Source organism: Panthera onca, chromosome D3 (assembly GCF_046562875.1).
Source record: "Panthera onca isolate mPanOnc1 chromosome D3, mPanOnc1 haplotype 2, whole genome shotgun sequence".
Lineage (NCBI taxonomy): Eukaryota > Metazoa > Chordata > Mammalia > Carnivora > Felidae > Panthera > Panthera onca.
The window spans coordinates 47722631-47736760 of NC_138350.1; positions in this window are offsets into that span (position 1 = coordinate 47722631).

A 14130-nucleotide genomic window follows, 5' to 3' on the forward strand; every position below is an offset into this window, starting at 1 on the left:
CAAGTTCGTGCAAACCCGTGGAGCATCTGCCGAGATGTGCAGAGGTGTGCAAGGTCTAGGTGAACGCGGATTCGCTGGTTTAAACGGCTCGGCTACGCCCCAAAGGCGCACCTCGGACTTCACAGTCTCGCACGCACACACAAGCATGCCTAACAATTTGAAAGTAAACCTAACCCCGAATCGGGAAACGAGGGCTGTGTCCAGTACTCAGGGGCAGTCGGCCAACTTGGCTAGAGAGCCAGAGGAGAGTAGGTCGCTTCTTGGGACAAGCCCTTAGCAGAAAAGTGCGTTGATTTCGTCTGATTTGGATCTTTGGGATTAAGTTTTGAGATAGGACACCTTCACTCTTTTACAATTATATACTTAATGCCTTGTAAATTAGGCCCAAATTGCCAGGCTTCAAATATGCGTGCGGCGGCGGGGGACCCAAAGGTCTCTAATAATGGCAGGAACACAGGCAAATGTGGGTAATGTGTTGGAGGAGGGGCGAGGCAGGTAATTATTCTGTAAATTTGGACTTCCATATAACACAAAGGAAATGTTTATGTAAAATGTCATCCAACACTAATGAGGCTCAAATATCAAGCCCTTCCTTTACATATAAAATAAACTGGAGGGGCACTGGGTGGCTCAGTGGGTTAAGCGTCTGACTTTGGCTCAGGTCATGATCTCTCAGTTTGTGGGTTCGCAGGGCTCCGCGGTGAGAGCTCAGTCTGGAACCTGCTTCAGATTGTGTCTCCCTTTATCTCTGCCCCTCCCCTTGCTCTCTCTCTCTCTCTCTCTCTCAAAAACGTTAAGAAAAATTTTTTTAATAAACTGGAAAAATTAAGAAAAATGCGAATTTTAAAAAATATTTGTTTCAAATACATGCTCTTCACAAAATATGTAAACTTCTAAGAAAGACTAGAAGCCTAACAAGGGACTGAAAGAATGATGAGCACTCACATGAATTAGGGTGGAATGCCTTCTCTTTAAACTGACATCTAAAGGATAAAGACTCAAGCCATCCTAAGAATAAAGGGAAGAGAACTTATACTCCTAATAGTCAGTGTTGTCAACAAATTTTTATCTTTCACTACCCTAAGCCTTAAAAAACGAACAAGAAAAAACCACTGTTATATTTGGAGTTAATTGTAATCACATGAAATTGGAAAAACTAGAATTTAGAACAGAACCTACTTCTTGTCCACCATCAACACAGTATGTCCAACACCTGGCTTTCATCACCATGTCTCGATGTTTACAGGAAAGTACTTTAAATTGTTAAGAGCAATATTTCAGTAGGAAAAATGAAACAATCCTGCTCCATTTATGTCTGCTTGGCAGATAGCACCAAAATCTTAACATGAACCTGTGGGAGTAGTCTGAATTTCTGTATTACAGTATAAAAAAAAAGAGTGCCAAGGAGACTTACATTCCAAGGAGGTACCCAAAGATAAGCACCTTCTTTGTCTAAATTTTAGCTCCCCAACATCAGGAAAAAATCAATGAAAAATAGGTAACAGGTCAGCCGAAGGTGTTTATTTCTTCAGAGTAGCAGGTTAGGGTACTAGGCATAAATAACCACAGCCTTTTCTGTGATGGCATGTGTGCCATAAAAATACCATTATTTTCTATGTCCATCACATGACATTGATAGGGGGCCACTGGAGTAAAGATCCAGCTAGAAATACAAATGATCTCCTAAGAGAAGACACTTTAAAGGGACCCTATGTTTACTCTCAAGCTTCCTTGGTAAACACGGTCAGTCAGCTTGAACTGCAAAAGTAGAAAATTCAGATATGGAGCAGAAAAGTTGTAACTTGGAGGAACCTTCTTACAATTTTGGAGTCTTTATAACTGTAAGAGCCTTGAGTTAGGGGAAAGACAGTTTGGGACACAGAGTAAATCTTGTCTCATTTCACCATTAGTTTGGGGAGAAAGGAATCCCAAAGTACAAATTGAGTGGTAGCAGATTTGGGAGAAAAAGGAGAATAAAGAGTACCCAGTACTTAGTTAAGGAGAAAACAAAAAATGAAGATGGGAAGTTGACCCAAGTCTGAGCAATGACTCTAGGAACTTAAAACTGACCTACCCAGGCAACCATTTTCCCAACCAGAAAAATCAGTCCCATTATTTAGATTCATCTTGGTCTGAGATATCTGAAGACGGAATTGAAGTCATATAACAAAGAGGTGAAAGGGTTTTTTTTTTTTTGTCTGAGAATAATCCTAATAAAACTATATGGTGGTTTAGAATAAGTAAAATAATCTACATGAACTATTCATTCTTGATTATTCATACCAATGAATATAGACACATTTAATGAATGTAAGAAAATTGTCCATGTTTGATTTTTCAAATGTTTCAATTTTTTGTGTTACATGAATTTATATTCCTCAAATGTATTTCACCAAAGTGATAAAATGAGGTGTTCCAAGAATATGCTTAATATTAAGTAAAACTATAATCATGGCATTAAAAATTATTTCAGTTCACAAAAAAATCATACATGTATAGATAATTGAGATTACTTTCATCTAAGCATTTCTTTAATACATATTGTTTTATAATAATATTCAGCTAAGTGAAATAAGTCATACAGAGAAAGACAGATACCATATGTTTTCACTCCTGAGAAACTTAACGGAAGACCATGGGGGGAGGAAGGAAAAAAAAAAGGCTAGAGAGGGTGGGAGGCAAACTATAAGAGACTCTTAAAAACAGAACAAACTGAGGGTTGATGGGGGGTGGGAGGGAGGGGAGGGTGGGTGAGGGGTACTGAGGAGGGCATCTGTTGGGATGAGCACTGGGTGTTGTATGGGAACCAATTTGACAATAAATTTCATATTAAAAATAATATTCAGACTATCAAATTTGCTGATATTTGAAGCCCCTTTGCTGCCATAAATTCCTTGAACACGGGGAGGGGGCACAGACCAAGCCTGTTTGCTCATAATTGGGCTCAGAGCAAAACCCGTCAGGTAGTATCTTTCAAAATATTTCTGCTCACTGTCTCCATGGCATTTGATGAGTTATTTTGAGTTGTGGCTTCCACACATTTCAAGACCATAAGAAGAACAGCATATATCTATATAAATAATCATTATGCTAGGCAAAACGAAATCACCTTTCCCAATTCTCCTCAAAAGACTATTTCCAATACTCCAGAAGGTTTCATTCAAAGTAGACTATAACAAAGACTACCCAGAGCATTTCCATCTCTTCTTACATTATCAAGCATTGAATGAATTAAGGAGGAGCTGAATCAAATATATTTGGGGAGTTAATGCTATAACAAAGTATTGCTTTTCTAAAACAAGCTTTTATGTGAAGCTCTATTCAATCTTAACTCACTGTGACAAATGCACAGGTTTGGAGTCCCCAGTTCTTCCACCTTTGGCATGACACCGGACACTACATTTCGTATTTCATTCACTTTCCTGAAAAATAACCACCCTATCTAAAAGGCTATTAAAAATAAGTGTTTAGGGACACTACGGTGACTCAGTTGAGCATCAGACTTCAGCTCAGGTCATGATCTCACAGTTTGTGGGTTTGAGCCCAGTATTGGGCTCTGTGCTGACAGCTCAGAGCCTGGAGCCTACTTTGGATTCTGTCCCCCTCTCTCTCTGCCCCTCCCCCACTTGTTCTCTGTCTCTCTCAAGAATAAATAAACATTAACAAAAAGAAATAACAGTGTTTATTATTTATTATGCACTACCACTAAGTGACTATCTTAGACTAGACTCTTTAAGATTGTCCCAATTTTAATGGATAAAATATGTAAAAACACATAGGATATTATAAATTACTAAACAAGGATAAGATTTGTACTTAATAATCTAATAGAGAAAAATACATACTTCAAGACATGAAATGGTCTAAAATACCTAATATGCAGTCCACCCTTAAGAAATATTTTGGCTAGGTAGCTCTTTCTGCCCATGGGTCCTGTCTCCGTGCTTTAATTGCTTTAATCAGCTCCAGACTCCCATCACTCCAAAACCCCATCAATACTAATGGCAGATATAATTATAAGAAAAAATATTTGGGGGTGCCTGGGTGGCTTAGTGAGTTGGGCGTCGGGCTTAAGTCATGATCCCACAGTTTGTGAGTTCAGACTCCACATCAGGCTCTGTGCTGACAGGGTGGAGCCTGCTTGGGATTCTCTCTCTCTCCTTCTCTCTCTGCTCTTTCCCCCCACCCCGCCCTCTCAAAATAAATAAACTTAAAAGAATAAAAAACAATTGTTTTAAAAGTAAAACTATAAAACTTCTGCAAAAAAACAACAGAGAATCCTCATGACCTTGAGTGAAGCAGACATTTCTTAGATAAGACACAAAAGGCAAGAAGCATAAAAGAAAAATTTGATAAATTGAGTTTCATTAAAACTAAAAACTCTGGGGGACACCTGGCTGGGTCAGTTGGTACAGCATGTGACTCTTGATCTTGAGGTCATGAGTTAGAGCCCCACATTGGGTACAGAGATTGCTAAACAAAATGAAAGCTAAAAATTAAATTAAAAACTCTGTTCCTCAAAGATATCATAAGAAAATGAAAAGGAAAGCCTAGGGTGCCTAGGTGGCTCAGTCAGTTAAGCAACCGACTCTTGGTTTTGGCTCAGGTCACGATCTTGCTGTTTGTGAGATCAAGTCCCACATCGGGCTCTGTGCCGATAGAGCAGAGCCTGCTTAGGATTCTCTCTCTCTCTCTCTCTCTCTCTCTCTCTCTCTCTCTCTCTGCCACTCCCCTGCATACATGCTCTCTCCCTCTCCCTCTCAAAATAAATAAACTTTAAAAAAATGTAAAAGAAAAAAGAAAAGGCAAGCCATAATCTGGGAGAAAAGATAATGAATTTATGAAACATTAAAACAAAGAATTTGTATCTAGAATATATAAAGGACCCTACAACTCAATATGAGAAACAACCCTACTAACAAAATGGACACAAGACTTGACACATGACTTGGAAATGATTTACGAGTGGCCAATAAACACATGAAAAGTAGTTCTCCATCATTAATCATCATGGAAATGCAAATTAAAGCCATAGTGAGAAACCACTACATACCCACTAAAACTTCCAGAATTAAAGAGTGACATCATAACACTTTGGAAAGTATGTGGAACAACTAGAAACATTCATATATTGCCTGTGGGAGTACAAATGATACAACCACATAGAAAAACAACTAGTAATTATTATAAAGTTAAACATGCAGCTATCGTATGATCCAGCAATTGCACCCTCGGGTATTTATTCCTTACCCAAAAGAAATGAAAACGTATTGCCCACACCAAGACTGGTACATGAGTATTCATAGCACCTTTGATAAAAATACCATAAAGTTAGAAACAACCCAAATATTCAACACAGGTGAACAGATAAATAAATTATGATACATTTATGTAATAGAATACTACTCAGGAATAAAAAGGGCTGAAATAGGGGCGCCTGGGTGGCTCAGTCGGTTAAGCATCCGACTTCAGCTCAGGTCATGATCTCACTGTCCGTGAGTTCGAGCCCCGCATCGGGCTCTGTGCTTACTGCTGGGAACCTGGAGCCTGTTTCAGATTCTGTGTCTCCCTCTCTCTCTGACCCTCCCCCGTTCATGCTCTGTCTCTCCCTGTCTCAAAAATAAATAAAACGTTAAAAAAAATTAAAAAAAAAAAAAGGGCTGAAATATTAATATACACAGCAAAATGGATGAATCTCAAAAACATTAGTTTGCATAGAAAAAGTCACACAAAAGGGTACTGTCGGTTCCATCTATATAAGAATCTAAATAAGGCAAAGTCAATTTATAGTGACAAAGTAGGTCAGTAGTTGACTAGGAATGAGGATGGGGGACATGGTGGCTGCAAAGGAGCAAAACGGAATGTTTTGAGATGATGAAAATCATCTATATTTTTATTGTGATCATAATTACATGGGTGTATCCATTGGTAAAAATTCATCTTTAAATTCTTGTTGATATTGCACTGAATACCTAAATCAATTTGAGTTTGCCAATTCATGAATCTGATATATACCTCCCCTTACTTAGATCTTCATTAGATTCTTCCAATAATATTTTAGTTTTTTCTGTGTAGAGGTCTATATGTATTTCCTGGAAATATACTATACACATGATATCTTTTTTTTTAAGTTTATTTATTTATTTATTTATTTAGAGAAAGAGAGACCAGGGGAGGGACAAAAAGAGAGGGAGAGAAAGAATCTCAAGCAGGTTCCGCATTGTCAGTGCAGAGCCCAACATGGGGCTCAGTCTCATGAATCGTGAGATCATGGACCTGAGCTGAGATGAAGAGTTGGACGCTTAACCGACTGAGCAACCCAGGCGCCCCACTTAAAATCTTATTTCATTTCCCTAATTATCTGCTTTTGCTTCACAGAAATATAGTTGATTTGTTTTATGTCAATCATGTGTCCATCAAGCTTCCTAAATTCACTAATATTAGCGATTTATCTATAATTTATTTTGGACTCTTTATTACATATACAATTAGGTCATGTAAAAATGATATGATTTTCATTTCTTCCTTTCCAATACTCAAAGTTTTTCTTTTTTCTTGCCTTATGTTTCTTAAAAAGAACTCCAGTTACAAAGTTATATAGAAGTGACAAGAGCAGGTACTCTCAGGTACGTTGCTGATCTCAAATTTGAAAAAAGTTCCAATATTTAACCATCAGAAATGATGTTTTCTGGAGGTTTCTTGTAGATCCCCTTAGCAGATTAAGGAAATTCCTTTCAATGTTTAAATTATGAGTCAATAAGATTGTATGAGACAGTGGATTTCGGCTCTTCGGCATTTATTGAGGTAGGGTTTATTCCCATTTCAAGAGTCAGCAAACTTTTTCTATAAAAGACCAGGTAGTAAATATTTCAGGTTTTGCAAGCCACCTTGGCTCTATTGCAATTATACAACTCTGTCATTTTAGCAGGAAACAATAATAGACAATATAGAAAAGAATATGCTAGTTGTTTTCTAGTAAAGCTGTATTTACAAAAATAGGTATAGTGGCTAGCCAGATTTGGTTCCTGGGCAGTAGTTTGATAACTCCTGTTTTATTCTGTTAATGTGGTGAATTACACTGATTGCTTGCTAGAATAACTCAACTTAGTTGTGATGTACATGTGATGTATCTTTTTTTGTATATTGCTTGTTTCTGTTTATTCTTTGCTTAGGATTTTTATATACATGTTCATGTGTGAAAATGACCTGCAATTTTCCTTTCTTATACTATCCTCAGGTTTTGCTATTAAGATTATGCAGCTTCACGGGCATCTGGCTGGCTCGGTCAGTGGAGCATGTGACTCTGATCTCAGGGTCATGAGTTTGAGCCCCATGTTAGGCATGCAGCTTACTGAAAAAAAAAAAGTTAGACTGTTTCATAAAACATGTACGGAAGCAGTCTCCCTTTTACTATTTCTGTGATGACTTTATGTAAGATTGGTGTCATTTCCTTCTTAACTTTTCCATAGAATTCACTAGTGATACCCTTGGGCCAAGTGTCTTTGTGGTAATGTTTTGTTTCTGGATTTAATTTCTGTAACAGATTTGGGACCGCTGAGACATTTCTCTTTTTTTTAATTTTTTTTAACATTTTATTTGTTTTTGAGACAGAGAGAGAGAGAGAGCATGAACAGGGGAGGGTCAGAGAAAGAGGGAGACACAGAATCCGAAACAGGCTCCAGGCTCTGAGCCGTCAGCACAGAGCCCGACGCGGGGCTCGAACCCACGGACCGCGAGATCATGACCTGAGCTGAAGTCGGACGCTCAACTGACTGAGCCACCCAGGCGCCCCACATTTCTCTTTTTTCTTGCATTAGTTTTTATTATGTTTTTCTATAAACTTGTACTTTTACTCTAAATTTTCCAATTTATTGGCATGAAGTTACTCATAACTTGTTAATGTCATTAAGATCTACAAGGCCCTCTTTTCATTTTTCATATTGTGTCTTCTCTTTTTTCTTGATTACTCCTGCCAGCCATTTATCAATTTTATTAGCTTTTTTAATGGTATAACTTACAGTTTTCTTTACATTCCCCATTATATATTGTGTATTTCATTGATTTCTGTTCTTTATTATTTTCTTTCTTCTACATTCTTTGGGTTTAATAAGCTGTTTTTTAATGTAACATCTTAAGGTAATGATTCTTAGTCTTTCTCCTTTTGTTTTATATATATACATATCTAATGTTTATTTATATTTGAAGCTGTGAGAGAAAGAGAGAGAGAGAGAGAGTGTGTGTGTGGGTGTGTGTGTGCGCGCGCAAGTGGGGGAGGGGCAGAGAGAGACAGAGACAATCTGAAGTAGGCTCCAGGATCTAAGCTGCCAGCACAGAGCCTAATCTGACTCTGGCTCAGGTCATGATCTCCTGGTTCATGAGTTCAAGCCCTGCATCGGGCTCCACACTGGCAACATAGAGCCTCTTGGGGTTCTTGTTCTCTCTTCTCTCTCAGTCCCTCCCTTCCTTGCACTTTCTCCCAATAAATAAACAAACTTTTAAAAAATACATTTCTTAATTTTCAAATACATGGATGGTTTCTAATTATGTTACTGATTTCCAGCTTAATTCTCTGGGGCCAGAGAATATATTTTTATGCTTTTACTTCTTTGAAATTTGTAAAGCTGGCTTGACAGCTACTTTTTTAAGTGTTTGATATTTGCTCAAAATGTATGTGTAGTCTATAGTTCTTAGGCATGGTGTTTTTTGTATTTTAATTTTTTTAACGTTTATTCATTATTGAGAGACAGAGAGACACAGAGCATGAGCAGGGGAGGGGTAAAGAGAGGGGAGACATAGAATCTGAAGCAGGCTCCAGGCTCTGAGCTGTCAGCACAGAGCCCGACACGGGCTCGAACTCACAAACCGTGAGATCATGACCTGAGCCAAAGTCGGTCACCCAACCAACTGAGCCACCCAGGCGCCTCAGGCATGGTGTTTATATGTGCGAATATATTAGACAAAGATTGTATTCCTTGAATATTCTATATTGTTTTTAATTTTTTTATCTGCTTATTTTATCAATTACCAAGAAAACTGTGTTAAAATCTCCAGCTATAATTGTCAGTTTCTCTATTTCTCCTTCAGTGCTATCAATTTTTACGTTATCCTGAATATATGGTTGGTGTTAGGTACAAAATTAGAATTAAGTATTCCTAGGAAATTAAACCATTTATCATTACAAGATATCCCTCAATATCTCTTGCTATCCATCTTGACCTGAAGTATACTTTGTTTTACTATACACTAGGTCTTTTTTTTTTTTTTTTTACATTTATCTATTTTTGAGAGACAGAGTGAGACAGAGTGCGAGCAGAGGAGGAGCAGACAGAGAAGCAGACACAGAATCTGAAGCAGGCTCCAGGCTTTGAGCAAGCGGTCAGCACAGAGCCCGATACGGGGCTCGAACCCACAAACTGTGAGATCATGACCTGAGCCAAAGTCAGACACTTAATTGACTGAGCCACCCAGTCACCCCATATACTAGCTCTTTTTGCTTAGTATTTGCATGATATCTTTCTCACCCTTTTACTTTCAATTTTTTTTTACCTCTTAAAGTTTATCTCATGTTGCATATAGGTGCAATTTCTTTTTTTTTTGTTTGTTTATTTATTTATTTATTTTGAGGGAGAGAGAGCATGTGCAAGCAGTAGGAGGGGCAGAGAGAGAGAGGCAGAGAAAATAATCCCAAGCAGGCTCCGCGCTCTCAGAGAATATAAGTATTAATGTAGTTATCTTGAAGGCTACTAAAATACTATTTGCTTTCTATTTTCCATGTTGTTATATGTTTCTTTTTCTTTCTTTTTAGTGTTCTTTTTTGTTATTACCTTATTATAATAAAGTATTATAATATACATGGTTACATATTTTTATATGGTTCTCTAAGAGAACCCCAGAGATTATGCATTTTGGATCCATCAGTCTAATATAAATTAGAAATGCTACTACTTTCTGAAACAATGAAGGGAAGTTAGAATATTTCAACTTCATTTGTCCTACCCAAATTATATATTGTTTTTTCAATATTTTTTTTTTTAATTTTTTTTTTTCAACGTTTTTTATTTATTTTTGGGACAGAGAGAGACAGAGCATGAACGGGGGAGGGGCGGAGAGAGAGGGAGACACAGAATCGGAAACAGGCTCCAGGCTCTGAGCCATCAGCCCAGAGCCTGACGCGGGGCTCGAACTCACGGACCGCGAGATCGTGACCTGGCTGAAGTCGGACGCTTAACAGACTGCGCCACCCAGGCGCCCCTGTTTTTTCAATATTTTAATACTATTTATAAGCCCTATAATATTTTATTCAGTTAATTTTTTTTGATCTTATGCATATGTTTACTCTTGATGGTCTTTATTTCTTCCTCCATCTCCAAATTTCCATTTACGATAATTTTCTTCTGTCTAAAGAACATTCTTCAGTATTTCCCTCAGTGAGTGTTTGCTAGTGACTAATCCTTTCTGGTTTTGCATGAAAAAAAAACCCTTAATTTTGCCTTCAATTTTAAAGGTTATTTTCACTAGAAATATATTATCATACCAGCTTTATAGGGATTTTCTTTTAGCATGTTGAAAGTAACATTCCATGTTGGTATAGAAGTCAGCTGATAGTGTTATTATCTTCTTTTTTGTAATATACCTATGTTTTTCTTTAGATATTTTTAAGGTTTTCTCAGTGTCTTTGGTTTACAGCAGATTTATTGTGTTTTTTCTAAGTGTGAATTTCTTTTATTTATCCTGCTTATTGTTAATAGTTTTTCTTAAATCTGTGGCTTGATTCTTTGGCCAGTTTGAAAATTTCTAAACAAAATATCTTCATATGTTGTTTCTGCCCTGTTTTTTTTTACCTCCTATTATCTGGTAGTCTAGCTATACATACATTCAGTTTTTTCAACATACCATGTTTTAGATTATTTTTCAGTGTTCTCTTTTTATCTCTCTCTGCTTTGATATGGAAATTATATATATATATATATATATAACTATCTTCTAATTCCCTACTTCTCTCTTCAACTAGGTCTCATTTTCAGTCCAATTTTTGAGCACTTAATCTCAATCAACGTAGTTGTCATTTCTACAGTTTCCAATAGGTTCTTCATTAATAGATCTTGGGCACCTGGGTGGCTCAGTTAGTTGAGCTTCCAATTTGATTTGGTTCAGATCATGATCTCATGGTTCATGAGATCAAGCCCCACATTGGGCTCTGTGCTGATAGCACGGAGCCTGCTTGGGATTCTCTCTCTCACTCGCTCTCTCTTTCTCTCTCTCTCTCTCCCCTTCTGCTCACACACACACTCTCTTTCTCTCTCAAAATAAATAAACTTTTAAAAATTCTAATTTTTGCTTTAAAAACTTGACTTTTATCTTTGGAAACACATAGTATGCGTTCTTTTTCTTGAAGTGACAAATTTTGTTCACTTTCAGAAATATCTGCCCAAATATCTAACTCTGAATAACCACAGTGTGTCAGTCTCTCTTTAGATATAAATGATGTTCCATGAGAAAGGGGGCTGGGTCAGCTAGCAACTCAGAGATTTACAAAAGTGCTTTTTCTTAGGGCACCGGGGTGGCTCAGTTGTAACGCATCCGAGTTTGTTCGGCTCAGGTCATGATCTCACAGTTTGCAAGTTTGAGCCTCACATTAGGCTCTGTGCTGACAGCTCAGAGCCTGAAGCCTGCTTCAGATTCTGTGTCTCCCTCTCTCTGCCCTGCCCCCACTGATACTTTGTCTCTCTCTCAAAAGTAAATAGACATTAAAAAAATTTTTTTAAAGTGCTTTTTCTCAAACTAACCACCTTGCTTTGAAGGTAGTAGAAGTACCTTATGTGTACTTCCCATTCTGTACATTAAAAATATAAGTACTCATGACTCGATTTGATAAAATTAGTAATTTATTGCTTCTTCAATGACATTCTTTTTAAAATTTTTGTTAATGTTTATTTATTTTTGAGAGAAAGAGAAAGAGACGGAGCACGAGCGGTGGAGGGACAGAAAAAGAGGGAGACAAAGATCTAGCAGGCTCCAGGCTCTCAACTGTCAGCACAGAGCCCAACGCGGGGCTTGAATTCATGAACCATGAGATCATGACCTGAGCCAAAGCTGGACGCCTGACCGACAGGGCCACCCAGGCGCCCCCTTATTCAATGACATTCCTAAATGAAACTGGCATTTTTTCAAATGACTGCTTAGTGGTAAAGTTGAATACAATGTATACTAGTATAGTCTGGTGCTACTGTCTTGATTCATACTAAGGCTCCAGCAATTGTACCCATTTCTTTTGTACTGCAAACAATACAATGAACAATACAATGAAAGGATAAATACTTCAATACATTGAACAATACAATGAAAGGATAAATACTGTTCTAAGATGATCACTACAGTTTTCACATTGTAAATCCCTTGAAAGGTTTTTGGGTACTTCCAAAGATCTGCGGACCACAGTTTGAGAAACACTGCTGATGTGGGGCTGCCAAGTGAATGATCAAGAAAGAATTCTTGAGGCATTTTTGGTGCAAAAAGGTGCTTTTATTATACTTCAGGGACAGGACCTGTGGGCAGAAAGAGCTGCACTGGGATTATGAAGAGTGAATGCTTATATTCTGAAGAGTTAGTGGGGGTTGGGGGGGGGGGGGTAACATAAGTCCCTAAGGAATTTGTGCATGTTGAAAGCAAGGTCTTCAGGACCTTGGAGGGTCCTATTGTTAAGATAAGGTTGCTTTTAGTCTGTAATAAAACATCGTCATTAAAGCAGCCATGAGTTCCTTGAGGAATGTCACACTCTTCATGTCTCAGGTAATTATCAGTGGGCTCCAAGTTGTAACACTTAATTTTAGCTACATTTCTCTTTCCTTTGCTCTCCTCATCAACTGCCTTATTCCAATCATTAACTGAGATGATGCAAAACTTAGTGCTAGTCCTTGTGAGAAAAGGTCTATTTTTGGTTCATCCTTACTTCTGAGTCGTGGTCCTTTGGGTCCCAAACAAAAACTTAGGTGTTTACCATGACCCCTATACTTTGACAGGCTTTGAACTCCAATTTTTGTCTACCAAAAGCCTGCTTCACTAATCACCTAAGCTTTAGGAATAGACAAATACCTTAAGGGGAAAATGCTAGGCTTACCCCTGTGAGTTTTCCTTCTCTTCTGAATCTTCGCACCATAACTCTTCATTCCTTGTTAGCTATTTGGAGTCAGATTATATATTTGAAAAAATGTGTCCATTATTTCTAGTTGTTCTCCATAGGAGATCTGGATCAATTCATCAAGACTGCCATTGTTGGAAGTCTCTAGGCATTAAACTGCTGCTTGCAGTTATGCTCGCTTTAAACATTTTAAAATACAAACTTTAGAACAGTAACTTCTCTCTTCTCACCATGGCTCAACTCTTTCCAATCCCTGGACTCCTGCAAAGAAAATCACTCTTGTCAACTTGATGTATGTCCCTTCCCTCTTTTCTCTATAGACGTAGAAATATTGTTGTACATACATTTAAAATATATATAAGTGGGCTCGTGTTACATTTTTACTCTTCCTAATTTCCCTCTTACAGAATAATCTTAACTTTTTAGTTGGCTCAATAATTAATAACAACAGTTAGCATTTTTCAAGTGGTTATCTGTGTTAGGTAATGCCTTCTTATACTAATACATTATTTCACCTGCCCTTCCCAACCTTTTGAAGTTCGCATTATTATCCTCCTTTTACAGCTCAGGAAAGTAGGTTCTAGGGAAGTGAAATATGCCTACCCAAAGTCACACTGTTAAGTTGTAGTGTCAGTGTGAGTCCTGAATGTGTAAAGTAATCCTTGTCAAAATTTAAATGTTATCTCATTTCTGAAATATATCTATAATACACTATAACACTTTCGAGATGTGTTTCAATGAAAGCTATACACATATTTTCCATTGATGTCAATTTCCTGGTTCTTGTATGTAAGATGTAACAAACTGAGTAAACTAAGTGAAAGGTACAAGGGACTCTTGTTACCATGATTGTAACTTCCTGTGAATCTATAATTATCTTAAAATTAAGTTACTTAAGGGGCATCTGGGTGGCTCAGTCAGTTAAACGTGAGACTTCAGCTCAGGTCATGATCTCAGGGCTGGTGAGTTTGAGCCATGCATCTGGCTCTGTG